The sequence below is a fragment of the Somniosus microcephalus genome, chromosome 1, assembly GCF_052327205.1.
Source record: "Somniosus microcephalus isolate GS21.2 chromosome 1, FLI_Smic_1.0, whole genome shotgun sequence".
NCBI lineage: Eukaryota > Metazoa > Chordata > Chondrichthyes > Squaliformes > Somniosidae > Somniosus > Somniosus microcephalus.
Genome location: NC_140987.1, coordinates 415,450,531 through 415,477,556, shown reverse-complemented (window position 1 = coordinate 415,477,556; position 27,026 = coordinate 415,450,531). Strand labels below are relative to the sequence as shown.

At 44.3% G+C, this 27,026-nt stretch overlaps 1 protein-coding gene across 5 annotated transcripts in view; it reads right to left on the bottom strand.

The window, feature by feature from the left end:
- Positions 1-27,026, bottom strand: part of tenm1 (teneurin transmembrane protein 1) — a 1,268,320-nt gene that overhangs the window by 1,146,732 nt on the left and 94,562 nt on the right. The gene's annotated exons all lie outside the window — the stretch shown is intronic.

The window sequence follows — 27,026 nt, the reverse complement described above, 5'->3', positions numbered from 1 at the left end:
TGCTCCCCAATTATCAAAATCCATGATGAGGCCTTGGACAACGTGGACCACTTTCCATACCTCGGGAGCCTACTGTCAACAAGGGCAGACATCGATGATGAAGTCCAACACCGCCTTCAGTGTGCCAGTGCAGCCTTCGGTCGTCTGAGGAAGAGAGTGTTTGAAGACCAGGACCTCAAACCCAGCACCAAGCTCATGGTCTACAGGGCAGTAGTGATACCCGCCCTCCTGTATGCTTCAGAGACATGGACCATGTACAGCAGGCATCGCAAAGCACTGGAGAGGTACCACTAACGCTGCCTCCGCAAGATCCTGCAAATCTATTGGCAGGATAGGCGCAACAACATCAATGATCTCGCTCAGGCCAACATCCCCAGCATTGAAGCTTTGACCATGCTCGATCAGCTCCGATGGATGGGCCACATCGTCCGCATGCCCAATACGAGACTCCGAAAACAAGCGCTCTAATCAGAGCTTCGACACAGCAAGAGAGCCCCAGGTGGGCAAAGGAAGTGCTTCAAGGACACCCTCAAAGCCTCCTTGAAAAAGTGCAACATCCCCACCGACACCTGGGAATCCCTGGCCCAAGACCACACAAAGTGAAGGAGAAGCATCCGGCAAGGCGGCGAACACCTCGAGTCTCTTCACCGGGAGCAAGTGGAAGCCAAGTGCAAACAGCGGAAGGAGCGCAGGTCTACTCAAGCACCCCACCCACCCACCTGCCCCTTCAACCACCATCTGCCCCACCTGTGACAGAGACTGTAGGTCCCGCATTGGACTCATCAGTCACCTGAGAACTCATTTTTAGTGTGGAAGCAGTCATCCTCAGTTCTGAGGGACTTCCTAAGAAGAAGAACTTGGAAACATAAAATGGGTTCCATTTGAGAAATGTATACCAAGAGTTGTGTATACCATGCAAGTATGTACAATGATTATTTGCTATGATTAACTTCTTCAATAAGGAGGAAGACGTGTTTATAGAGCCACCTGGTGGACTATTGATGTATATAATAATAAAGCCATATGCAGTACAGTTCTTACCGGATGCCATGTTGTGCTGTTGTATATATATGCTGTGTCTCAAGATATCACATTGTGTATTTTTTTTGTATCAAATTCCAGTATTAAAATCTTCAAGAGAGTGGCAGACCACCTGTGTTGTAAGGTGAGAGGCAGGTTACATGATGTTAATGGGAGTATAGTGCACCCCTTTTGTGATTGTGGCATTCATGTTCTGACTGGTAATGAAAATCACATTGCTGACCTATGCAGAAAGGCTTTGGTGCTCAGGTCATCAGCAGCCACAGAAGAATGGCAGCTGGCAACGTCTCATGGCACTGACAGTAGCTGTTTGTATTGTTGCATTGACTCTGCTGCCAAGTGGAAGCTTGGAGTCAATCCACTGCTTCAGATGGTATTCCAGAATGCCAGCAGCAGTAGAGCCATGCTTTTACATACAGCAGCATCAATAAGGTCAGGGTTACCACGAGCAGCAGCAATGTAATGCAAACCCATGGAGTAAGAACCGCAGGACGTGACAGTGACAAAAATTAATGGATTTTTTTTGTTTGCCTGTGGCTTCTTCTTTGCTGTGTCTCTTAGTTTAAATTAGTTTCAAAATATAACTCTCAAAATGCAAATCACATATTCATTTTAAAGTCAGCATATTGGCTGAAAAAGGGGGTGCCCAAAGTGAACCTTTGAAAGCACCAAACGTGTCCTTAATATGCTAATATTTTGATTGTGAAGTTGTTAATAGTGAATGTGCAATTATTTAATTTGATTAGGAAGGGAATGAATGTCCAATCACTTAATTTTATCAGGAAGGCCACTTGCTTTGAACTAGGTGTCAACAGATTTGTATTTGTGTCCTAAAGGCAGACAATGAATATTTACAAACCATATTAAACATCTTGGTCTAGTCTTTGGATCGCATCCAAATTGAAGCAACCTTGGCCGGCTTGGACTGAGGTCCTCAGAGTCCGGTGGGGGGCGGGAGGAGACAATCGGGGGGTTGGGCGGGAGGCGAGTGGTGGTCAGCAGCGGCCTGTTGATTTTACATGGAGCTGCTCCACAATAAGGAAAGTAAATACTTAAAGCTTTTGGGTCCCTTTCAGGACCTCAGATTTGGCTGCTAGAAACTGACTGCAGCGTGCTGCGATCATTTGCAATCAAATTTCGCAAAGGGGGCCTGAAAATATGTTCCCCTGATTTGCATATGCAAAGCGGCTAACACCAGTCTTAGGCACGTGCTCTGGACGCCTACGGAGGAACCCTAACTAATATGGCGGGCGGTGCAGTTCTGGTGCAGAATGACCGCATGCACACTGCCCGCTATATTGGACCTCTGGTGCCTATTATATTATGCCTATAAAGCAGGCACAGTGCGATCCAGTTTCCAGGTCCTTGTGTTTAAAGATTGTGATATGGTGGGCATTGTGTTGCAGATTACTTCCGTCTCACAAACCAACTTTCAAAGCTAGGGAACTGCTTTTCAAAAGGTTTTATAAGTTTGAAACTCCAGCTGTGTTGGTCATTCAGGTTTGGTCTTGTTGTGGAACTTCATGGGCATACACAAACGTCATTCAATAATCCCTTCCGATAAGGACCGGCTGATTTTTCTGACCTTTGCCCCAGAGAAATTACCATTTGCTATGGATATGAGGTGAGAAGGGATGTTCCCAGCCCTTATGCCTCAACTTCCTGTTTGTGTGGCAACAAGGGACCTAGATGTTGGGGAGCCCATGAAGCATAGAAACATAGACATAGAAACATAGAAACATAGAAGATAGGAGCAGGAGTAGGCCATTCGGCCCCTCGAGCCTGCTCCGCCATTCAATGCGATCATGGCTGATCATCCAAGTTCAGTACCCGGTACCTGCTTTCTCCCCATATCCCAAGATCCCTTTAGCCTTAAGAAATATATCCAACTCCTTCTTGAATATATTTAATGAATTGGCCTCTACTGCCTTCTGTAGTAGAGAATTCCACAGGTTCACCACTCTCTGGATGAAGAAATTCCTCCTCATTTCTGTCCTAAAAGGCCTACCCCTTATCCTTAGACTGTGACCCCTGGTTCTGGATTCCCCGACCATCAGGAACATCCTTTCTGCATCTAGTCTGTCCAGTCCTGCCAGAATTTTATAAGTTTCAATGAGATCCCCTCTCATTCTTCTAAACTCCAGCGAGTACAAGCCCAATCGACCCAATCTCTCCTCATATGTCATTCCTGCCATCCCAGGTATCAGCCTGGTGAATCTTTGCTGCACTCTCTCCATGGCAAGAACATCCTTCCTCAGATAAGGCGACCAAAACTGCACACAATACTCAAGATGTGGTCTCACCAAGGCCCTGTACAACTGTAGCAAGACATCCTTGTTCCTGTACTCAAACCCTCTCGCTATGAAGGCCAACATACCATTTGCCTTCTGAACTGCCTGCTGCACCTGCATGCTTACCTTCAGCGACTGGTGCACAAGGACAACCAGGTCTCGTTGCACTTCCCCTTCTCCCAATCTATTGCCATTCAGATAATAATGTGCCTTCCTGTTTTTGACACCAAGGTGGATAACCTCACATTTATCCACGTTATATTGCATCTGCCATGCTTCTGCCCAATCACCCAACCTGTCCAAATCATCCTGTAGTTTTTTGGCATCCTCCTCACAGCACACACGTCCACCCAGCTTTGTGTCATCTGCAAATTTGGAGATATTACATCTAGTTCCCTTGTCTAGATCATTAATATATATTGTGAATAGCTGGGGTCCAAGGACCGATCCCTGCGGTACCCCACTAGTCACTGCCTGCCACTTGGAAAAAGACGCGTTTATTCCAACTCTTTGCTTTCTGTCTGCCAACCAGTTCTCTATCCAAGTCAATACCTTGCCCCCAATCCCATGTACCTTAACTTTACACGCTAATCTCTTATGTGGGACCTTATCGAAAGCCTTCTGAAAGTCCAAATACACCACATCCACTGGTTCTCCCTGTAAGTATCGATGCTTTCTCTGAGGATGCACAGGGACCCTTCCCCAGAACCCCCTGGAGGCTTTGAAGGGGCAGGTGAAGAACCCAGGATGCAGGTTCAAACATTTGAAATACTTACCAAGTAGATCTTTAAGCCTTCGGGTCTATAGTTGCTGCCTTTGAGGAGTAATCAGAAGGCCCTGAGGTTGAGGGCCAGGAGCATAATTGCAGACAGGCAAATTGGCGGCTCTTCAATTTCTCCAATTTCCTCCTTGGGTTTCTGGCACTCGGCTGTTTCTATCCAATGCCAGGGCAGAGACAGGCCAAGACAATTAACCCCTACTTTTCTTAAGTTCTGCTGGTTCATCTGACTGATTTGTTTCATGTTGTGAACTGGCTCTGTATGTTGCTTGCCGGTGTACATACCTCTTGCTATAATTCAGGCACACACCCACATGCTTTTTCTCATGCTCAGAAGCAACCCCCTTAGTCTGTGGTGCAAAGTCTATACTTGGAATTCAATATGTACCAGGTATTTCACCTAAGCCAACTCATTAGCTGCAGTGTGAAGTGGAGATTAACTAAAGAAACCTTGATAACGGGACACATGTTATACCCTCTCTTTGCTTGAACTGGGACAAAAACAGTTATCTTTTCCAATTAAACAATGCTATTAAAGTGGTGTTGAAAGGAATGGAAACTGCCCGACAGGTCTGTTTCATCCATTTCCAAACATCAATGCCACAATCTGATTTGTTTATTCATTATATGACAAGACTTTGGCAGTGTGTACTACAAAAATTGCTATAATTGTTCATGGATCATTAATTCAAGTGGAGTTATCCTACAAAAGCCTCTGTGTATACAGCCAACACGCTGTAAATGATACATTTCTTAAACCTTGGTGTTTAATTAAGAAAACCTACATCTGGAAACCTGCCACTATTTTGAAAAAAAAGTTAAGTGATATTGGTAACTCACATTTTCTTGAAGGGATGGCGGGAATTTTAACAGCCCCCTGCTGGGCGAGAACGGGGCAGTTGAGCAGTTAAACTGGAGTGGCTCCATTTCCCGCTGATCTCTGATTGTAACACCACTGATCTTGGCAGTGTTTGAGGCACCCGCTGGCCTCAGGCAGGAACCCCATACATAAATGCTAATCGGTGTCCTGTGATGTCAATAGGGCCCCAATGGCAGTTTAACCGGAGACTGAGCGAAGAAGGCACCATAGCTTTCCTATCAGGCTGAAGCAGGCAGATGGAAAGGACATTTAGGCCCTCCAGGAAAGTGAAAAAATGTTATTTTGTGAGGCCCGAGGGAGCACTCTACTTCCCCCCGGATCCCACAAGGAGAAAGTCGTGGCCTTCCCTGGCCTGCACTCCCCACCCATCCCCCTTCCCTCCTGCGAGGCCCTCTTCAAACCCCTTCCCCGCCATTCACCTCCTGTCCAATCTTTTCCGGCCAGCAGCCTCCTGCGCCCTCTTCTTGCCTGTTCGGGGTTGGGAAGTGCACCATTGAAATACTCCAGTCCTGAAAGCAAGTGCATTTCACGTCCGCCCCGCCCCCACACCCACCCAAAAGCCATCCTTGATTAAAATCTACTCCTTTGTACTAGCTGAGCGAACCAATTTCTTTCAAAACCCGTGTAAAACATACAGAGATTAACTAGTGGTTTGCAGCAGATGTTTTATCAGTTGATTAGATGAAAATAAAATAAAATAAACTGCAAATGTTGGCAACTTGAAAAAACCCCAGAAAATGCTAGAAATACTGTGGTGTATGTGCCTTTAAGAGCAATTATGGTGTATGTGCCTTTAAGAGCCCCAGGTGTGCGTAATGCCGGTAATTGCCACTTGGGCTATATAAGCCTATGTATTGTGTATATCCTTTAGAAACCCCCCCCAGACTTGCTTAGTAAATACCTATGAACCAACTCCTGTCTTCAGTGTCTTTATCTACACACGGACACTACAGTGGCGACGAAGTGGAAACGGACTTACCTGCAATTCGGCAGCACTTCAAGGACATCGATTCCTCCAGCGTCCAGAAGACTCAAGGAAGTAAGAGAAACTGTGGTTTCACCAGCTGGCCAAGCTGGTGACAGGTACTGCGCTAATCCTTCCTGGGCGTCAGGCTGGAGCTCCAGCGGCGGGCTCTACAGCTGAGACAGGCAGCGAAATCGGAGGCAAGCAATAACGGACTGGGAGGGTGCACTCGAGAGACGGCCGGCGCGGCAAGCAGGTCAGCGTTTAGACCTCCGTCGGGAACGAGTCTCCAACAGTGAATAAACGGAAACCACAGTAAAACAGCGTTGTTATCGGTAGCAGCGGCGGGAAAGCGCGGGAAGCGCCATATCGTTGCTACAGAGAGAAAAAAAAAGCGCGGGAAGCGCCATATCTTTTCTGAAATGCCTAAATCTGGTAATGTTGAGGCTTTTGATGGCGAAATAGAAGATTGGACCACATACGTGGAAAGAGTAGAGGTTTATTGCACTGCAAATGGAATAACAGATGAAAAAAAAGCTTCAGTACTTCTGAACTTAATGGGCGCGAAGACATACGGGCTGTTACGAAATTTAATCACTCCAGCCAAACCAAAGGACAAGACTTTTAAAGAAATTGTTGATACCTTGCAGGAGCATTTAAACCCAACACCACTGCTGATAGCGGAACGATTCAAGTTCTTCAAGAGAAATCAACACAAGAATGAAAGTAACACTGATTACCTAAACAAATTAAGAAAGCTATCAAAGTACTGCCAATTCGGAGCAGGACTATCGGATTATCTTCGAGACAAATTTGTTTGCGGTCTCTTAAGTGAAGGAACACAAAAAAGACTGCTTTCTGAAAAAGATTTAACATTGGACAAAGCTTTCAGTATGGCTGTATCATACGAAGCAGCAGCAAAAGGAGCTGCAGAGATACAACAAGAGACACAGGACTTCGGCACCCATAAAATGACACAGGAGTTCGGAAGATGTTATCGCTGCGGCAGATCCACCCATAACCAAAGGGACTGCTGGTTCAAGGGCAAAGCATGCAGGCAATGTGGTAAGATTGGACACATTGCACGGGTATGCCAATCTGGACAAAATAAATCCACTGACAGAAAACAAAAAATCAATAAAGAAAAGTACAGGAAGGTACAAATGATGACGGACAATAGCTCCGAAGACCAGAATAGCGATAGCGACTCCGGAAACAAGAGACTAAGCTGTCTCAAATTACATAATGTACTTGCCAAAGAGGATTACCAAACCATTTGGGTTACCGTCACAATAACAGGGTCCCCAGTTAAAATGGAGCTAGATACAGGATCAGCTCTAACCGTAATAAATCGACGAGATTACGAGAGGCTATTTTCGCATATACCTCTAAAAGACACATCCATTATCTTAAAAACATATACGGGGCAGAAAGTCTACCCCAAAGGAAAAATAAGGGTGCCTGTGGTATACAACGGCAAAGAAATACAAAAGTTGTATTTATACATTCTACAAGATGGTGGTCCACCGTTGTTGGGACGTGAATGGATAAGGAAGATACGTTTAGACTGGCACTCCATTCAGGCACTGACGGTGACCAGTAAGAAAAAAAACAATGATGACATCATACCTGAACGATTAAAAGACATCTTGGCCAATGCCAAAGAAGTGTTTCAAGAGAAACTAGGAACCTTGAAAGGCATCACCGCCTCAATAAAAGTGGAAGATACAGCAATTCCAAAATTTCTTAAGGCAAGACCGGTGCCATACGCAATACGTCCGGCAGTCGAGGCAGAGCTGAAGAATTTGGAAAAGGCAGGCGTATTATCCAAAATAGATTGGAGCGAATGGGCAACACCCATCGTTCCAGTCATGAAAAAAACATTGAAAAATAACTCTGAGGAACAGAAAAAAATTCGCATCTGTGGGGACTTTAAGGTGACTGTAAACCCGGTCCTTCACACGGTACAGTATCCTCTTCCGAGGATAGAAGATATTTTCGCCTCACTATCCGGAGGGAAACGTTTCACAAAAATTGACTTGGCACAAGCATATCTACAGATGGAGGTTGAGGAGACCTCTAAAAAGTATCTCACAATAAACACACACAAAGGCCTGTACCAGTACAATCGACTGGTTTTTGGAATAGCATCAGCTCCAGCTATCTGGCAAAGAGCTATGGAGCAAGCCCTGCAAGGGATTCCGGGGACTCAATGCTACCTAGACGACATCCTTATAACAGGAGAAAACGACAACGAGCACCTTGCCAATTTGGAGCAGGTGCTCACTAGGCTGAAAGAACGGGGCCTACGAGCAAATCGCCCCAAGTGCGAATTTTTCCAAAATCAGATATCATATTGTGGCCACATAATTAATAAGGAAGGGTTGCATAAGTCACCTGAAAAAATTGAAGCAGTTATAAAAGCCCCAGCACCTGAAAATGTTTCACAATTAAGGTCATTCCTGGGATTAATAAATTACTATCATAAATTTTTACCGAACTTATCAACTATTCTACACCCTCTTAATGATCTTCTACAGACAGGAGTGATTTGGAAATGGAACGAAGACTGTAAACGTGCCTTCCATAAATGTAAAGACTTAATCACATCCGAGAAAATTTTGGCTCATTACAACCCATCACTACCAATCAGACTGGCGTGCGATGCATCCCCTTACGGCATAGGAGCGGTATTGTCCCATAGATTCCCTGATGGCTCGGAACGGCCGATAGCTTTTGCGTCACGCTCATTGAACTCAGCTGAGCGTAACTATGCCCAGATAGACAGGGAAGCACTCAGCCTCGTATGGGGAGTGAAGAAATTCAACCATTACCTACACGGACAAAAATTTACCTTGCTGACTGACCATCAACCCCTCATCTCCATATTCAACCCTAAAAAAGGTGTCCCCATTATGACGGCACAAAGACTACAGAGGTGGTCCCTTTTTCTAGGGGCACACCAATACAACATTGAATACAAAGGGTCAAAACAGCATGGGAATGCTGACGGTTTATCACGCCTACCGTTGCCAACGATAGAAGAGGCACCTACAGTAGACCCAGTAGAGATATTCCACTCTACCATAGTGGAATGTCTACCGGTGACAAATTCTGCCATTGAAAGGGAGACAAGAAATGACCCTACTCTCTCTCACGGGTCTACGATTTAACAGTGAAGGGATGGCCAGCACATGGCGAACCACTGTTGCCAGCATTCTCGCAAAGAAGAGAACAGCTGTCAGTGTGCCGAGGAACCTTGATGTGTGGATCCAGAGTGGTGATTCCACCCAAACTCCAGGATAAAGTACTAAAGGAGCTTCACGAGGGGCATCTGGGTGGAGTGAAAATGAAGAACCTAGCTAGGGCGTTTGTATGGTGGCCAGGTATCGATGGAGACATCGAAGACATGACCAAGAGCTGCCTAGGATGCCAGAAGGTCCAAAATGCTCCGCCACAGGCCCCTCTACATCCATGGGAGTGGCCCTCATCTCCCTGGCAAAGGGTGCACATCGACTTTGCTGGTCCATTTATGGACTCAATGTTCTTAATCGCAGTGGATGCACACTCCAAGTGGCCGGAGGTAATAAAGATGTCCTCCACCACCACGGAAAAAACCATCACAGTATTAAGGACCATATTTGCCAGGAATGGGCTGCCGGAGCAGATATGTTCTGATAATGGACCGCAATTTGTGTCCGAAGAATTCAGAAAGTTCTTAAAGAACAATGGGGTAAAGCACTACACGTCCGCCCCATACCATCCCGCCACCAATGGATTGGCTGAAAGGTTTGTCCAGACCTTCAAGAAGGCCATCAAGGCCATGGGTAATGAAGACATAAAACTTCAGCACAAGGTGGATAACTTCTTATTTGCATATAGGAATGCAACGCATATGGTTACTAACCAAACTCCCGCCATGATGTTCTACAATAGAAACCTAAGATGCCGGCTGGATTTGGTCAAGCCCAACATCCGAAGGGACGTGGCGAACCGGCAGTTTCAGGGCATGAATGAAAGGCCAACTAGGGCCTTCCAGATAGGCCAACCGGTTTTGGCCCGGGACTACCGTACCGAGAAATGGCAGCCTGGAACTATCTGCACACGATTAGGACCACTGATGTATACCGTGGACATCGGAGACAGCATAATAAGGCGCCATGCTGACCAAATCATCAAGTCATCCGAAAAGGGACAACCTACACCACCACTCTATACATCTAACGATGAAGTAGAGATACCCATATCTACCTCCGATCCGGTGATACTGGAGCCCGATGGACCCGACACTGGCCTTCAAGCCGAATCAGCCTTGCCAGAAGAACCTACTACACCACCAGAAACTACTACACCCCCGAGGCGTTATCCGGACCGAGTCAGGAAGCCTCCTGAGAGACTAACTTATAATTAATTAATACAGCAATGTATATTATTTTGCATATAACATGTAATTAATAATTACTTAAAATATGATGTACTAGTTAGCTAGAAGGGGAGGAATTGTGGTGTATGTGCCTTTTAAGAGCAATTATGGTGTATGTGCCTTTAAGAGCCCCAGGTGTGCGTAATGCCGGTAATTGCCACTTGGGCTATATAAGCCTATGTATTGTGTATATCCTTTAGAAACCCCCCCCAGACTTGCTTAGTAAATACCTATGAACCAACTCCTGTCTTCAGTGTCTTTATCTACACACGGACACTACAAATACAAGTCTATCAATGTCTCAAAGAGCGAAGGTGAAGGATCTATATATATCTATATAACATGAACTTGTCTTTTCAGTCCCTGAAGGATCTGCTGTGTATTTCCCTGGAATGTGCATGTGAGACTTTGGATTCTAATGAAGACTAAGGGGGTAGAAATTGGTAGGCGTTACATCATTTTCTCAGGCGTAAAACAGGCACAAAGCATACCAATTTAGCAGTGGGAAGGCCTGTGCAGGCTTGGTCACATTGCTCCACACCTGGGCGGATGCCTAAAATAGGCATTAGGCTCCTTGAATATGTTAATGAGGTGCCCACTGCCTGTGGGAGGACCACTTTAAAAAACTAGCTATCAATGACCAATGCCTGCTCCGCTCAGGATTCTTCAGTGGCCCACACAGCCACCTACTAATGGTAAAAAAAAACCTTCCTCTGGAGTCAGGAGGAGCAGTAGTACTCCCCCAACTCCATAGGCATGGTGATCATCCCCTCAACCCCACCCCCCTTCCCAGGACCTACCTGAGGGTCACCGCTGACCGGGCAGGTGGCCCTAAATTGTTCTTTCTCATCGGGCGAGCTGCCTGAGGACCAATTTCTATCGGTCCTCTGGCCTTTTGCCTCAAGCACGCACAGTGCTGAATCTGGGCCTGAAGACTGTCCCAGACTCATTTCTACCCCATGATTTTCTAGCCAACATCCATTAGATAGGTACATGTTGTAGATTTTGATAATCTAACAATTACATTTTTGGGTCTTTGCTAACCTTCTTACCCTAGATGATTTCAGTTGTCATATCTTAGATCGCTCTCATTGCTAAGTTCTACGGTGGCATAGTGGTTAGCACTGTTGCCTCACAGTGCCAGGGACCCGGGTTCGAATCCAGCCTCGGGTGACTGTCTGTGTGGAGTTTGCACATTCTCCCCGTGTTTGCGTGGGTTTCCTCCGGGTGCTCCGGTTTCCTCCCACAGTCCAAAGATGTGCGGGTTAGGTTGATTGGCTATGATAAAAATTGACCCTTAGTGTTAGGGGGATTAAATACGTGGGGTTACAGGGATAGGGTGGGATATGTGTTGGTGTAGGGGTTACGGGGATCGGGTGGGATAAGTGTCGGTGCAGGCTCGATGGGCCGAAATGGCCTCTATCTGCACTGTGGGGTTTCTGTGATTTCTGTGATAACTCCCCATGCCTGGAAGAATGTCTGTCTTTGCCTTGAGATTTGGACAAGCTTCAACCCTTCAGCAGATCCTCTATTATACTGATTAATTCTAGGTTTGGGAGAAATTTCTAATTTCAGACTCATGATTGAACTTTGTCTCCTTCACATTACAGTGTACGATGAGTAGTGGGAGCACTTTGGGCTGGATTTTGTCAATGGGGACGTGATGGAGGCGGGACTCCCACTTTTTGGGTTGTAGTCCCGCCTCCATCGATTTGTGGCCAACCCATGCGATTTTCCCTTGATTGACCTTGTTGAGCCCGCCCAGCGGGCTCAGCAGGCCAATTAAAGGACACCAGGTTACAGGTGACGTCAGGGATTGACATTTCATCTGTCAAAAGCTTTTTACAGATGAAATATCAGCGTTTGACAGCACTGTGAAGCACTGACAATCTGACTTCTAACCTGAGTCCTTCTCCACAGATTCAGTTAGAAATCTCTCCAGAACAGAAAGCAGAATGCTGCAACTTTTGACAGCTCGCGGCCATTATGCTTTTTGTGCCGGTGAGATGAGGGACTCCCGAGACCTGAAGGAAGGGAACCTGCATTAGTAAGTAAAGGTAAGTAAAACTTATTTAAACACTTTACACACACCAAACACACTTACCTCTGCACTCATGCACCCATCACTCACCTGAACACCGGACATCTTGAACCCTCCAAGCCCTTCAGCCCGACGGTCCGCCTCGCTAACTTGGAGTGGTTTGGAGCCGCTGGGAAGCCCACACTTCAGGGCTAAAAATAGGGATTAGGCCATAAACTGCCTGTTAACTACCTGTTAACAGGCAGTTAATTGGCACCAATCCCCTTCCCGCCTCGAGGAGGCAGCTCCCAGCACAGGTCGGGTACCCGCCTCCTGGGAAACGGGCATGGAGGCGGGTTGGGGGCGGGAAGGGTTGTGCCCCCCCCAATTCTGCAATTTTAACACCCCACACGCCTCCATTCCTGCCTCCACGGCCCTGGGAAATTCGAGCCCTTTGCATCTGACACTGGTATTACGCATAGAAGGACAAGACTTGGCTCCAAGGTAGGGGAAAGATAATAATGAACCATAGCTACTAAATATGGGCTGAAATGATGGGTTTCTAGTCCATCATGTTTTAGCATAATAGCATAAATGCGAGCAACTGTATATTTTATTATTATAAGTCACTCATTACAAATAATTTGGTTATTCCCAGAGGACAATAACATATCATCCAAACAGGCATAGTATATAACACTATATCAAAGAGGTGTTGAGTTGCTAGCAAATTTGTTGTGCTTAAGAGTGATTTGGTGGTGCAGTGGGTTTGAGTGCTTTCCATTTGCTTCTTGGAGCTGAGTTCAAATTTAGCCCAAACTAATGGGAAGACAATGGAGTCTCTGCTGACTATAAGAATCCTATATGAAATGAGTTTGGGTAGCTTTAACCCGGATTCCTAATGAACATATATATGCACCATAAAACCTACCCATCATTTGCCACAAAAAAATGACCATGTTTTCGGTCGTCTCTCCTAACTCTTCTACTACTGCTGTTTCTTTTCTCTGAAGTGCTTTTTGACATTTACCACATTAAAAGCACTATGTGAATGCAAGTTTTTATTGCCAATCTGTTAGAAATTCGAGATACCTAAAAAATATATGGTTACGCAAATGAAATTGTGATGAGAATAATAGTGTTTAGATGATCGTATTAGAGCTCGAGACAAATAAGGGGTTAATGTATAAGTTGTGTTTTACTGGAACTGCTTAAGTTTTGTTTTCCTGGAAAATGAGTGTGAGATAAGAGACTCTAGCCTTGGGAGGACAGGGCCGGATGAGATAAGGGGAAAACAGTCCTTAACATGCTGTAAGGCCATGATTGGCTAGGTACAGAAACCATGTGTAATGGCTAAAAGGACCCCTGACAGGTGGAAGATAACAAGAGGGTTGACCCTTGTTCCATGGCTTAAACAAAGAACTCAACATACCATTGGGCACCTTGTTCCAAGAGTTAAATGGTCTTGTCAATATTCTACCCCAGGTGCACCCCTAAAAATAGTATAAAAGAAAGGCCTGAAAAGCCCCTAGCGCAGGCGGTGGAGTGAGAGCTCCTGAGGGTGGATCTATGCTGACTTCAGTCTAACACTCTTGGATAGTTCAGGAAGAGAGAGGAAGAAAAAGAGCTGTTTATGCACGCCAGCCATCTGTCCAATCGGGGCCGGTACTCGCTGCTTGTCATGGTCGTATGTTTTTGCTGTATAACTAGTGTGTTATATCCATCTCTAACACAAATACCCACCATATTGGTTTGCACTCGATCCTGATTCTACAAACTAGCGACACTCTACACTCGATCTCTACAAACTAGCGAGCCAGCCAGGAGTGCAAAAGGGTTGTTGTGGTCAAAACGAGTTGAGGACGGATTTGGTCTATAAAGGTACTAGGCGTTGTTATCGGGTTGAAAAGCAAAAGCAAAATGGCGGCTGTGTATTATAGAGAAAAAGTTACGAACAGTCTCTTAGATAAGTTATGTGTCCCGGGTGCCCAAGCGGTAGTCGGAACAGTACAGAGTGATGAGAAGAGTTACTCTGAGATTTGGGGCGAAATAGCATCCCAGATTGGTGCAAAGAAATGTAAAGTTAAGGAAGCTGGATGTAGAATGGCTTACACAACCCACCTCTGTACCAAGCGTGGAGACTTGAGAGACGAACAGGTGAGAGAGGAGAAGCATAAAAAGCAGGAGAGACAGTGGGAGATAGAGAGGGGAAAAGATTTAAGCTGCATGCTAACCCATCTGAGAACTCAGCAAAGGAAGGGAAAAAACAGGGAATTAGGGAATACGTTGCTGAGACGACAATTTAAAACATGAAAAAAAGAAACTTAAAGTTGAAGCCGACACTTAAGCTGTCATCTTCTGTGCCGGCGCAAACCAATGCTGAATTTCACGAGAGGCATCAGCGCGACGTGCCCGGGTGCTAGGTGCTTTGCGCCCTGTTAGTACCCCGCAAAGCAACCAAATTCTTCCCCCAAGATTTGCTGAGTGAAAGGAACCTTAAAAAATGCTAGAATTTCAGATTGTGTGAAAGTGTGTGTTAAAGCGTCGAAGTTTTCTTGACTATGAATGTTTAAGAAGTTACAGTATTCCTTTTCTCTGAAAGTCTGTCTTTAAAAGAAAGTGTCAGTAATAATTGTTTTAGCTCCCCCCACTTTTCTGTGCACAGAACTAAAAGCTGTTTAACCCTTTGGGGGTCTTGGATGTTGGAAGTTTTAAGAAGGTGTGAATATGTTGAGTATGTTCATTTCAATTTAAGATTGTGCACCTAGAAGTGGGGAAAAATTTGTGATCTACATTTTGAGTTAAAAACGCTGGTATGGATATATTTTGACTGGGACGGCTTGTACAGCAAACTGTAAATCAGAGGCAGTTTGTTTTACAAAAGATAAGCTTCAGTCTTGAAGTTACAGTTGCCATGGTGCCATACTGTAAAAAAAATTGCTACTGGCCCAGAAATTCAGGTCTCCACGGGTGACTCACCCGTAGGCCCAATGGAAGTGCCGGTTTCCTGCATGCACTGCGCATGCGCGGGAAACCGGCACTTCTGTTCCCCTGAAAGAAGGGGTTCAGAGTTCGAACGCGTGCGTGGGAGAGGCTGCGCGTGCGCATCGAACTTTGTTTCTTTTTGCAGGTTTTCCTGGGAGGGTAAGTCTGCAGAAGTTACACATTTAAAAAGCAGGCGTAAGGCTTGCTTTTTACAAGGTAAGTGGTAAATTAATTAAAATTAAAACATTTTTTCCACAGGTTTATTATTTTTAAATACTTTAAAGCAAGGTAAGTTTATTTTTAGCCACGTTAGAAAATAAAATTATTTTTTTCAAAAATTTAAATTATTGTTTAAAATAGTTATTTCATGTAATTTATAGTTTATTTAAAAAATGTGATTTAAAAAAAAAAATTATTTGAAGATTTAGTGATGTTTTGGGGCTGTAGTATTTATAAGTTTTGACAGCTCTTCCTGTCAAACTTATGAATGGGCATTCCCTGCTCTGATTGGCTCCCCATGGCCCACACGATCCCAGGGGATGCATCGAACTAACTGCGCCCCTGGGATACGCAAGCACTGCGCGCCGGCAGCTGGACAAGGCCCCAGATCGGAATTCCACGGGGGCCCACAGCACAACGGCCGACGCGCAAGGTAAGTGCAGGTCGGGGGCTTACACTTGTGGGAAGCCCCCGACCCGAATTTCTGGGCCATTGTCTTATATAGTTTAAATTAAAAATGTGTGGTCTCATTTTAAATCAATTCAAATGCTTACAAAGCCCTGTTTCCTTAATTTGTTTACTGAATGTTTGAGACTACTCAGAATTGAATTACATTTTAAGTTAAAGACGCCCACTCTCTCTATTTACATTATCACTTCTCCATCTCACTAGCCACCCCGCACACTCACCCTCATCCTAGTGCAATCATACCAACTAACAACACACAAGGGTAGCCATTTGGGTGTGTTGTACAATGTTCATGTGAAGTTTCTGTTAATGTGTTGTCAAACATTGAAATCTTTATTTTCAACACTTTGCCTTATTATACAGATCTGTGTGCACCTTTGGAAGTGGCTCAGTGAGTTGCAGTGAATGGTTAGACATAATGGTATCCCCCGCAATGGTGATGAGTGTGAAGGGAATGGCTTGGTCATTGTAGGAATGTCTTATGGTGCTGGTGTGGGGTGGTTTTAACCTAGCGCATCATGTGGCAGCCAGGATGTACAGCATTAAGTGAAGTAAATCTGGCCATGGTGAGGCCATCCCTGGCCTCCCGGGCAGCAATATGGTCGGGTGCTGATGCCCTGTGTCCTTTGCAGCATCAGGTGATTGCGCAGAAGGTTGGTGTTGGTGCTGTTGTTGGTGATGTTGGTATGCCTGGTAATGTTGGTGTTGGGGCTGACCGTGGAGGGATTCAGAGGACCAAGGTGAGATTTTTTCAAGGGCACCGATGCTGCTGGAATAGATGGCAGCTGAAGTTGAGATGGCAGAAGCAATCTGTCAATGGTGAGAGAGCTTGCTCCAAGGAGGTGACAGTGCATATAGAGTTAACACCACACACTTTCAGCTTCAAGACAGAATGTGTCTCCCAAATCGTGAAATTAGCAACCTCTGACATTTGAAATTGAGCAGATATGAGAGTGCAGCTTTTAGACTGCAGTTGCAGCTGTGAAGTATCCAGCTCATTGATCCTCCCGACGCACATACCTGGCGTGATCTCCGAAAGTCGTGAAACCCATTGAAAATGTTGGAAAATAGGAAAAGGCTGTTCAAATAGCAATTAACAAGCAGTTAACAAGGAGATAATTGTCTTAAATCCCTCACCCGCCGCTTGGTGTCGGGTCTGTTGTGAAATCGCAAACCCGACACTCTGGAAACTCACACGGAGGCGGGATCGTGGCGGGTTAACAACCCATCATCAATCATTTTGAATTTAACAGCTGACCCGCCTCTGTACCCGCCCTCTGAGCGCTGGCAAAATCGCGGCCTTAAAGACTTCAAAGAAAAAGAACCAAGTGCCAATTTACTGTCTTTTTTGACCAGGAAAGTCTTTTTTTTAATTTACGTGAAGTGATGCACTTGTGTGCATCTGACAATCTTTTCTCCACCTTCTTATAAACCTGCAAAGGAGTTAACTCTTTTTACTGACAGCTGCTTTTTTTTAAGTTCACCAAGCAACAACTTTAGTATTGCTGAATGAAATTTAAAGATATTGGGGGAGAAATCCGGTATCGCCCCATTTGTGGCGCAATTATTGGCCGTGTGCAAAATTTAGTGCCTGGCGCTAATTATCGCCTCCGACTGCAAACTTGGCTTCTATCGCCCCTGGAGGTGATTGGAGCGCCAAATCAGGCGCTACACACCTCTCTTAAGGTGCTAACGCCGAGGAGCGAGGCGCTACCTCAGAGCGCTGGCGAAGCTCATGTGATGTCAGTCAGCAATGGAACACAGACACAATGGCACCGGCCAGTTCTTAAAGGGGAGGGTTGATCTTGTTCTTCATCTGCATCCTACTCATTGCAGCCTTGAATCTCGGCCTGGAAAGACCTGTACATCAAATCTGCTGGAAAGAACAATGGAGGGCCCAGGGAAAGAGATCAGAGTGAAGCCCCCATAGTCTCTTCTATATTGATACAAGGAAGGTCAAATCAAAATGAACCTGCAAAGTGCTGCTCAGTACTCAAAACTCCTTCACACAGTGTTGAATCTCTCCAGAAGTCTCTCTCTCTCTTTCAGAATGCGTGGTGTAAAAATGTCACTGACAAAAAAAGGCAGGAAGTGGTCACCTTTAAATAGCACTCCCCCAGTCCCTTCACAACTGCAAAACGTTCCCCTCAACCTGTCGTTGCTAGCGGCAGGCCGTAAGGCAGGGGGCGCCACTCAATATCCAGTCCGGGGCGCTACCGGGGCGTTGCACGCTCGACTGGCGTCATGATCTGCGGGCGCAGGAGATTGTGGCGGTAATGTTTAGCGCCGCCGCAAAATGTCTGGTTAATTTCGCGAGCGGCGCAAACATCGCCGCGCACAGGTGCTAGTTGCTTTGCGCCCCATTAGCGCCCTCTTAAGGTGCTGACGGGAGGTGCAAAGCAACCGAATTTTTCCCCCATTGGACATTATTAAATTTAAGTTTCTTAATTTTAAGTCAATTTTTTCCCCACGGTGACAGAAGGAAAAGTATGATTTGACAAATTAACTCCTTGGCCTCTTAAGCAAAGCCACAATGGATTCTCTGCTTTCACTTCTGTCTTTAATATTAAAGCACCATGTAAACCATCAAGCCTGGGAATCACTTGTTTCTGAAATTGGAATTGATAAGATAAATTGACAAAAATAAAATTGTTATGAGTTGCTGGTTCAAGCACTCAAGAAGGGAAAATCTAACTGAAGTTTAAGGGGACAGTCAAATTTGCATTCAAAGAAACTGGTGAAAAGCAGTCTAGGTGGTCCTTCCAATTGCTGTGCATCAAGGAAGAAAGTTTTTGGGGAAATAAAATTGAACATTGACAAAACCGGTCAGTCCAATAATATTGTTGTTTGGATTCGGGATAAGTTTGAAATGATAAAGCGGACTCAGGCACACAGGTTGTAAAGAATTTAAAAAAGCTAATAACTTGGACCAAGTGGGAATGTTTAATCTATGTTTTCTATCTTTAATATTGTATTGGACAGTAAAGTTCCTCCAGGGCTCATGAATGAGTTAGAACGGTAATTAATGGGATGTGTAAAATGGAGAGAGGAAGTGATTGAGGGTGTACGATTGAGAATTTCCCTAACATTCTAGTGAAAGTCAGGAAAGTGTAGTTAAGAATAGTAAATTGACAGCTTTCTCCTGGAGATATTTGTGCCCTTGCCTATAATGAACTTTTTAAGAAACTGAATTTGATAGCCTGGCCACTACCCAAGACATCGGGACCATGCTGAGGGAGATGAGCAAAGATCTCCAGACACCCCACGATCTTTGGATAAGATTACCTGAAAGCCCAAGAATGGCTTGTATCGGATGGCATGTGTGGCATGATATTGAGATACCGGTGTGTGTGTGTAAATTTGAATTGTTACATATGAAGCAATTAGCATACGGAAATGCATAGTGAATTTACACTGAAGAATGGGTCTCAGACATGCTCAGTTTCTTGACAACAAGACATGTGATGATTAATGTGACTCAGGAGAGTGAGACAACTTTTAAAGCATTGACACATATCCATCGAGAAACTATCTAATTAATGAAACAATCATGATAGAGTTAAACACACTGGTACCTGTTAGAGGGATTGAAATTTAAGTAAAAAGAGACATAGAATTTGGATTGGGACAATTGAAGGCTAATGAGAAATAAATTTAGCAAGAATTATCCACAAAATGGATACGAGTAAAAGAGAGATCTGGAGAATCTTTTAAGCCCATGATTTGTTGATTAGATGTTAAACTATAGCTTTCTTTACAATGTCTGTTTTCTTGTCTGCGTATAAGCCAATTGTGTACTCAAGCCTATGACTAACCAACACTAACAAATTAATTGATCACACCGAAAGAGAAGATCTAAGACAAAGCAGAGGAGACCTCAGGTGGGGTAAGATCAGGAAAAATAGAAGAAACAGAGGTAATCCCAGGTGGGGCAGAATTGGAACACCGGAACAGTGAATTCAATTTGATTGAGGGGTCAGAGGTCTGCTCCTCCCCCTCAAGTGTGTGGACTGTGAGAATCCCGAGAAAGTCTCCACTTCACATTCACTTACTAATTTACCTGAAATAGACCCACCAACTGAACTGTCAAACTAACAATTTAGAGCTGGCATGATGGATGCAAAATAGGAAGTGAGAGGTCAAAATAGAGTTTTTCTCCCTCTCAAGGTTGGGAGTCTGTTAGAAATTAGGGATACCTAAAAAATATATGGTTACGCAAATGAAATGATGTTTAAATGATTGTATTAGAGCTCGAGACAAGTAAGGGGTTAATGTATAAGTTGTATTTTACTGGAACTGCTTAAGTTTCGTTTTCCTGGAAAATGAGTATGAGGTAAGAGACTCTAGCCTTGGGAGGACAGGGCCGGATGAGATAAGGGGAAAACAGTCCTTAACATGCTGTAAGGCCATGATTGGCTAGGTACAGAAACCATGTGTAATGGCTAAACAGACCCCTGACAGGTGGAAGATAACAAGAGGGTTGACCCTTGTTCCATGGCTTAAACAAAGAACTCGACATACCATTGGGCACCTTGTTTTAAGGGGAACCTCTATAGGTTAAACGGTCTTGTCAATATTCTACCCCAGGTCCACCCCTAAAAATAGTATAAAAGAAAGGCCTGAAAAGACCCTAGTGCAGGTGATGGAGTGAGAGCTCCTGAGGGTGGATCTATGCTGACTTCGGTCTAACACTCTTGGGTAGTTCAGGAAGAGAGAGGAAGAAGAAGAGCTGTTCATGCGGGCCAGCTGTCTGTCTGATCGGGGCCGGTACTCGCTACTTGTCATGGTCGTATGTTTTTGCTGTATAACTAGTGTGTTATATTCATCTGTAACTCTGATTAAACACAGCATACCCATCATATTGGTTTGCACTTGATCCTGATTACTTGAATGAACAGAGATAAGTTATCTCTACAACTCACCGTCTAGCAAGAGTCAATGCCTTCTGGAGTAGAAGGGAGAAAATTGGAGGAAACGAGATTTCCTGACAACTTAAATGGTGGTGATGCTCCTTTGACCAGAGTTAACCTCAGTCTACAATAGCAGAACCTAACTGTACTGTTGAACCAAAGTCAATAATGAATGGAAAAACTTGGCTTAGAAGGAAATTGCTGCTGCTACTGGGAATTTTCTGATAGGCTAGGTTTCTGGAACAGTGAAGGAAAGATGCCTTGAAAACTGCTGACACAATAACCATGGCCCCGCGAGGTAAGTGACACTGTAACCTGCGGTACTGTCAATTTTTGTATTGTTTTCCTTTATTCTTAATTTGTCTGGTGCTTAAAAAATTATTAGCATGGATTCAATTTGTTAAAGAATTACATTCTGTCACTGCAGTATTGTCATTAGGTGTAGTGAGTGGAGAAGTAAAAATTTCATACTGGGGGGAATTTTAAGCCACCGGGCCCAGCAGCAACACAGCGAGCATGCAGTGGAAATAGCTATGCAAAGATTTGCCATGCCATTCCCGCTTGAATCCTGCCCACCGCCATCTAAGCTGGCCCGTTTTGAGACGGTCAAGGCGCCTGCTTGACTGAGATGTGAGCCTCATTAGTACATGCAAATCAGGGTGATACGATATCGTTAGGATCCCGGTGGATTTTAATGGCCTAATATCTTACTCAGATTCTAGTAAAGCAGTTCCCCAGCTAGTAAAACACAAGTATGCACAGAGAAGGACTGGTGGTTACAGGTCTGTTATTGGTAGTGGAAATGATGGGAGCAATTTTAGGTGATTTAGGAGGTGCATAAAAGAAGCGTAATGTTGCAACATTAAAGTGTATCGGCTAAAGTATTATTTTTCCTAAACCAATATGCCAGGACTCATTTATGAAACAGCGAGATGATGTAGTAGGGTTAATATTCTGGAAAGATGAGCACAAATGGGCAGAAAGGCCTTTCATCTGAAATCATCTTGTGACTGTGTGAAGTAAGGCCAGTGGCAAAAATGGATTGATCATGTCATTACGAATACCTGTATTACATTAGCTGATGAACTGTTTTGCTGGAATCAGAGTAAGGCATTATATCAAATGGAAATGACCCTTTCGTTTTAGCACTTTTGGTGTGATCTGTAATTTTTTTTTGATGAGCAAAGTAATATGCCTTTCTTAGAGAAATATAAACTGATAAAAAGTAATTCTGACCTATCCTCACTAAACTTGTCAAATGCAAGTGATGTCGTCTCTGCATCTCATCCTTAGTTAAACACTGTCCTCTTACCATTGGGACATCCATTTGAATTCAGCTCAAACAGATGGGATCAACATTTCCTCTCCTTAATGGTTGTCAAGGGAACCGTGTGAAATGAGTTTGGGCAGCTTCAACTCGGCTTCTGTTGGCTATCCACAGTCAATAGCACAAAACTGCTCATAATTTAGCACTAATTAAAAATGTGTCTGTCTTACTCCAACAGACATGGTGATATCTAGTCTAGGAAATGTCAGGCTTTGAGGGAGAATAAATTGGATTTTGTGCTCATCAAGGTGAGCGATGTGAGTGCTGGAGAATTAAATACTTTGGGCGAAATTGGCAATCCGGGCACAAACTGCGCCCAAAATTGCACCCATTTTGAGAAGTGTTACTTTTTTCTTGAGTTTCCACTCAAACTAATTTGCATATCAGCAAACGCAAAATCTGCCATGAACCAGTACAATCGGGCAGCGTAATTAAAAAAAAAGAAATTTGCTTTAAAAAATATTCCTTGATATATTTAAAGAGTGGCAGCTTGGTGCAGTTTGATTAACACAAAAAATAAACATTTTTAATCACTGAAAATTACTTAAAGAAAATATACAGAACCATTTGCTAGTTATATTCGGGTGCAGTAGTCAGTTTCTTAGTAAATTAAAAAAGAAATTATATTCAAAAGTTTTTAAAACGTGCCTATTAGTGTCCTTGCACCCAAATGTACCAACTTAATTTTTAAAGCCTCCTTGAAGGCCTGTAAATGAGCGCAATTAGCCAAAACTCCCAATGGTGCGGCCATTTTTGTTGGCGGGGCCGGGCTCCAGCACAGAAAAATCACGGAAACTCAATTTGCGCTGGACGTAATTTGCACTAAAACTTCCACGATCTTTTGTGATTGTCCCCAAAAAAACAGCACAACCGAGCGGAAACTACTCCTTTCTATTTCAGGCACCTAACATCAGCATCATACACGCCCGGGTCAGATACAGAAGAGTTTGATGTAGAGTAACGCTTATTCTACACTTAATCAGAAGAGCACCTAACAACTGTACCAGTGTGACATTTCCTATTGCCATACCAGCCATTCTATGGCCTTTGTAACTGTTTGCTTATTTAGTGCCAATTAATGTCAAATTAAGGGCAGTTTTACATTGTGGCCCCATGCCCAATAGGAAACAGAGTGAGACTCCCAATAGGACCCTCAGGAAGAAGTAAATACAATGCCAAAAGCCTCTTAAGGCTTTGGAACAGTATACAACAGCTACGAGCACTATGTCAGATCCACCTGATTATCCACTGCAGAGTTAGCGTTGATTTTTGTGGACTTGTTCCATCAGGAAACCATCTCTTGGTAGTGATCGATAAATTTCCCTTATTTCCAGCAGTTGAAACAACCCAATCTACAGAGGTTAGAGCCACTATTTGATTTCTAGACAAGACTTTTGCAGAGCACAGATTTTCAGAGGTGTTAAAGTCAGATAACGGAGCTCCATTCCAGCATTCACAATTCCAGCAGTTTGCCAAACAACTTGGATCTCACGAGCATCAAATTGGACCTCATTAGCCAATTGCAAACTTTGACGTTGAAAGATTCATGAGTATGACCAAAAATGGCATACAGATTGTTCAAAAGCAAAATACTGGGGATGCTGTAGTAGTTCTGACAGATGCTGCCAGACCTGCTGAGTATTTCCAGCATTTTCTGTTTTTAATACAGATTGTTCAGTTGGCCGGTTTATTGTAGTAAGAACAACTTAGGGCATTCCTGCATAATTACTAACTATGGCTAACTCCATCCCAGGTGAAGTATCTATAACAACTCTGTTTCATTGCAAATTGAAAATCCTAATGCCTCTTGCTATTAATTCCAAGCAACATAAAATCATGAAGGAAGATCACAATGCAGTGGTAGGTGAGCAGGACTTGGTGTGGGATATAATATTGATTGGAGAATTTGGGATGAGTTGAAGTTTACAGAGAGTGGAGGATGGGAAGCTGACCAGGGAAGCATTGGAATTGTTGAGGTTGGAGGTGACAGAGACATGGACGAGGCTTTCAGCAGCAGATAGGCTGAGTTACAAGCAGGGGCCGGCGATGTTACATAGGTGAAAATAGGGAGTATTTGTGATGGAGAAGATAGGGTGTTGAAAGCTGAGCTTGTGATTGAATGGGATGTCAAGGTTGTGCATAGTCTGGGAGCACGGCCAGGGAGGAGGCTAGAGATGGGTCAAGGGTACGATTTTGTGTTGGAGGATGAAGGCGATATGTTTTTCTCTTCCCAGTATTCAGCTGGCGAAAATTACAGCTCATCCAAAACTGGATGTCGAACAAGCAGTCTGACAACACAGAGGCAATGGAGGGGTATAGAGAGGTGGTAGAAAAATAGAATTGGTTGTCATCAGCTTACATGTGGAACTTAATCCCATGTCTAGTGATTATGTCGCCAACCAGCAGCATGTAGTTGAGGAAGAGGAGGGGGCCAAAGATCGATCATTGGGGCTCTGAAGGTAAAGGAGTGGGGGTGGGAAGAGAAGCCATTGCTGGAAATGCTCTGACTATGATCGGATAGGCTAGAGTGGCACCAAACCAGAGCAATCTTACCAAGCTGGACAACGGAGGAGAGACATAGGAGGAGGATAATGTGATTAACCATATCAAAGGTTGCAGAAAAATTGAGGAGGATGAGAAGGGATAATGTACCACGGTCACAGAGAAAACATGATCTACTCGCAACTTCCCTTTAAGGAACTGAAGATCTGCTTCGTAACTGAAAGAATATTTTATTTAAAAGTTTGTGCATTATGGCTTAGAAGGTTTAGTTATATTTTTTAAAGTTACATGCTGTCAGTCTATCTTCATGGAAGAGAAGGATGTAGTTTACTAATTGAGACGCTAGAGGGGGAGCTATCATTTTTGTTGTTAGCAATGATTATGGGAAGATTGTGTAAACTATTCCTGAAAATAAATTGTCAGTGTTGATAAGGACAAGCATGACAGCTGGCAGCCAGGAAGATTCATTTTTACCGGGTCCTTCTGGCCTCAGCAAACCCAGTAAGCTTACTTTGAAATAAAAACAGAAAATGCTGAAAACACTCAGCAGGTCAGGCAGCATCTGTGGAGAGAGAAACAGAGTTAATGTTTCAGGTCGATGACCTTCCATCAGCATCCTCTGTTTCTATTTCAGATTTCCAGCATCCGCAGTGTTTTGCTTAAGTTTACTTTGGGGCTGGCTGTGCAAGACCCTCCTGTCAGAAGCTGACAGCACTAACATGGTAGTACAGCAACATAAAAATAGTTTCTGTAGCTGACATTTGGAGTGGAGAGGATGAATGTTGTGTTCCAGACGACTATAACCCTCCACAAATTTAACATTAAACACACTGATAGAGAGTAAACTTACCATTAGATTTTTTTGGGAATCTATACACGCAGTACTGCAAGTTCTTGATGTTTTAAATGGCACCAATTTGTTTTTCAGACATAAAAACATGTCAGGAATGAGGAAAAAAAAAACATTCAGTCCACCAAAGTTGAACCCTCTAGTACATTAACTCTCCCATTATGGCATCTAATGGTATTTTGAAACTCCCAACACTTTTGCTTCTATTATTTGGTCGAGTATTCTAAACAATTACCATATTTACATTTTACTCATTTCCATTTATGTCCTCCAACTTTGCTTTCCTGACTTTCTAAGTAATAACCTATGTTTACCTTATTTATACTATTTTATAACTTATATATTTTAACAATAGGGAAGAATCTTTGGGAGACAGGTTTGAATGTAACATTGAAAAACTCAATAACAGAAAATGTATGGCATAAAAGGCAGTACAGTATTCCCAAATAAGATCAGAGCACTAGATGCAGACTGGAATTTGAGTTTTGATGTTGTGCTTGTTCATATTTAGTTACATAAAAATATCACTGTCCATGTATAATAAATTATGTCCAGAATGTGCAAACATTCCTCTTTGAACTTAAAAGTATGTGAACGTGTGATACTGTAACTGTGGTGCACTATCCCTCCTCATCCTTCTTGCAGCTTTTGACACAGTTGACCACACCATCCTCCGCCAATGCCTTTCATCCATTGTCCAGATGAGTGGGACTGCAGTTGCCTGGTTCCACTCTTAACTATCCAATCATAGCCAAAGTATCTCAAGCAATGGTTTTACTTCCTGCTCCCACACTGTTATCTCTGAAATTCCCCAAGGATCTTTCTTTGGCCCCTTCCTACTTCTCATCTACATGCTGCCCTCAACAACATCATCCGAAAACATGGGCCTAGAAATTGGGTTGGGGCGCCAAAGTGGCCAGAAATTCAGTTTCAGTGCCCCTCGAGGGACACGGGGCGAGGCTCAAGGCGCTCCGCGTCCCTCTTAGGGCGCTGAAACTGATTATTGCAGCGCAACGTGCCGCAGCACCACACGCTGCAGCACGGCACGCTGCGGTACTGCAGGCCTTCCTCCCACTGTTAAGGGGGAGGTGTCTGCAACAGCGCGATCCTCGCTCGCGAGTGCCGGCAAATGAGCCCAGCACCAAGGAGAAGTGCCGGGCTCTCGGGAAACAGCCGGCAATGCCACGGGGGGGGGGGGGGTGGTTAGGAGGCCGGGGACGGAGGTGCTGGCAGGCGGCCGCCGAAAAAACGGCCGCCCCGCACCTCCACCTTAACTTGCGCCGTTGCCGGCACAGTAAGGCCCCGTGAACCGGGCGCGGGTAACGAACGGCGCAACTGCGGCGTTCGCTACCAAATATCGCGAACGGG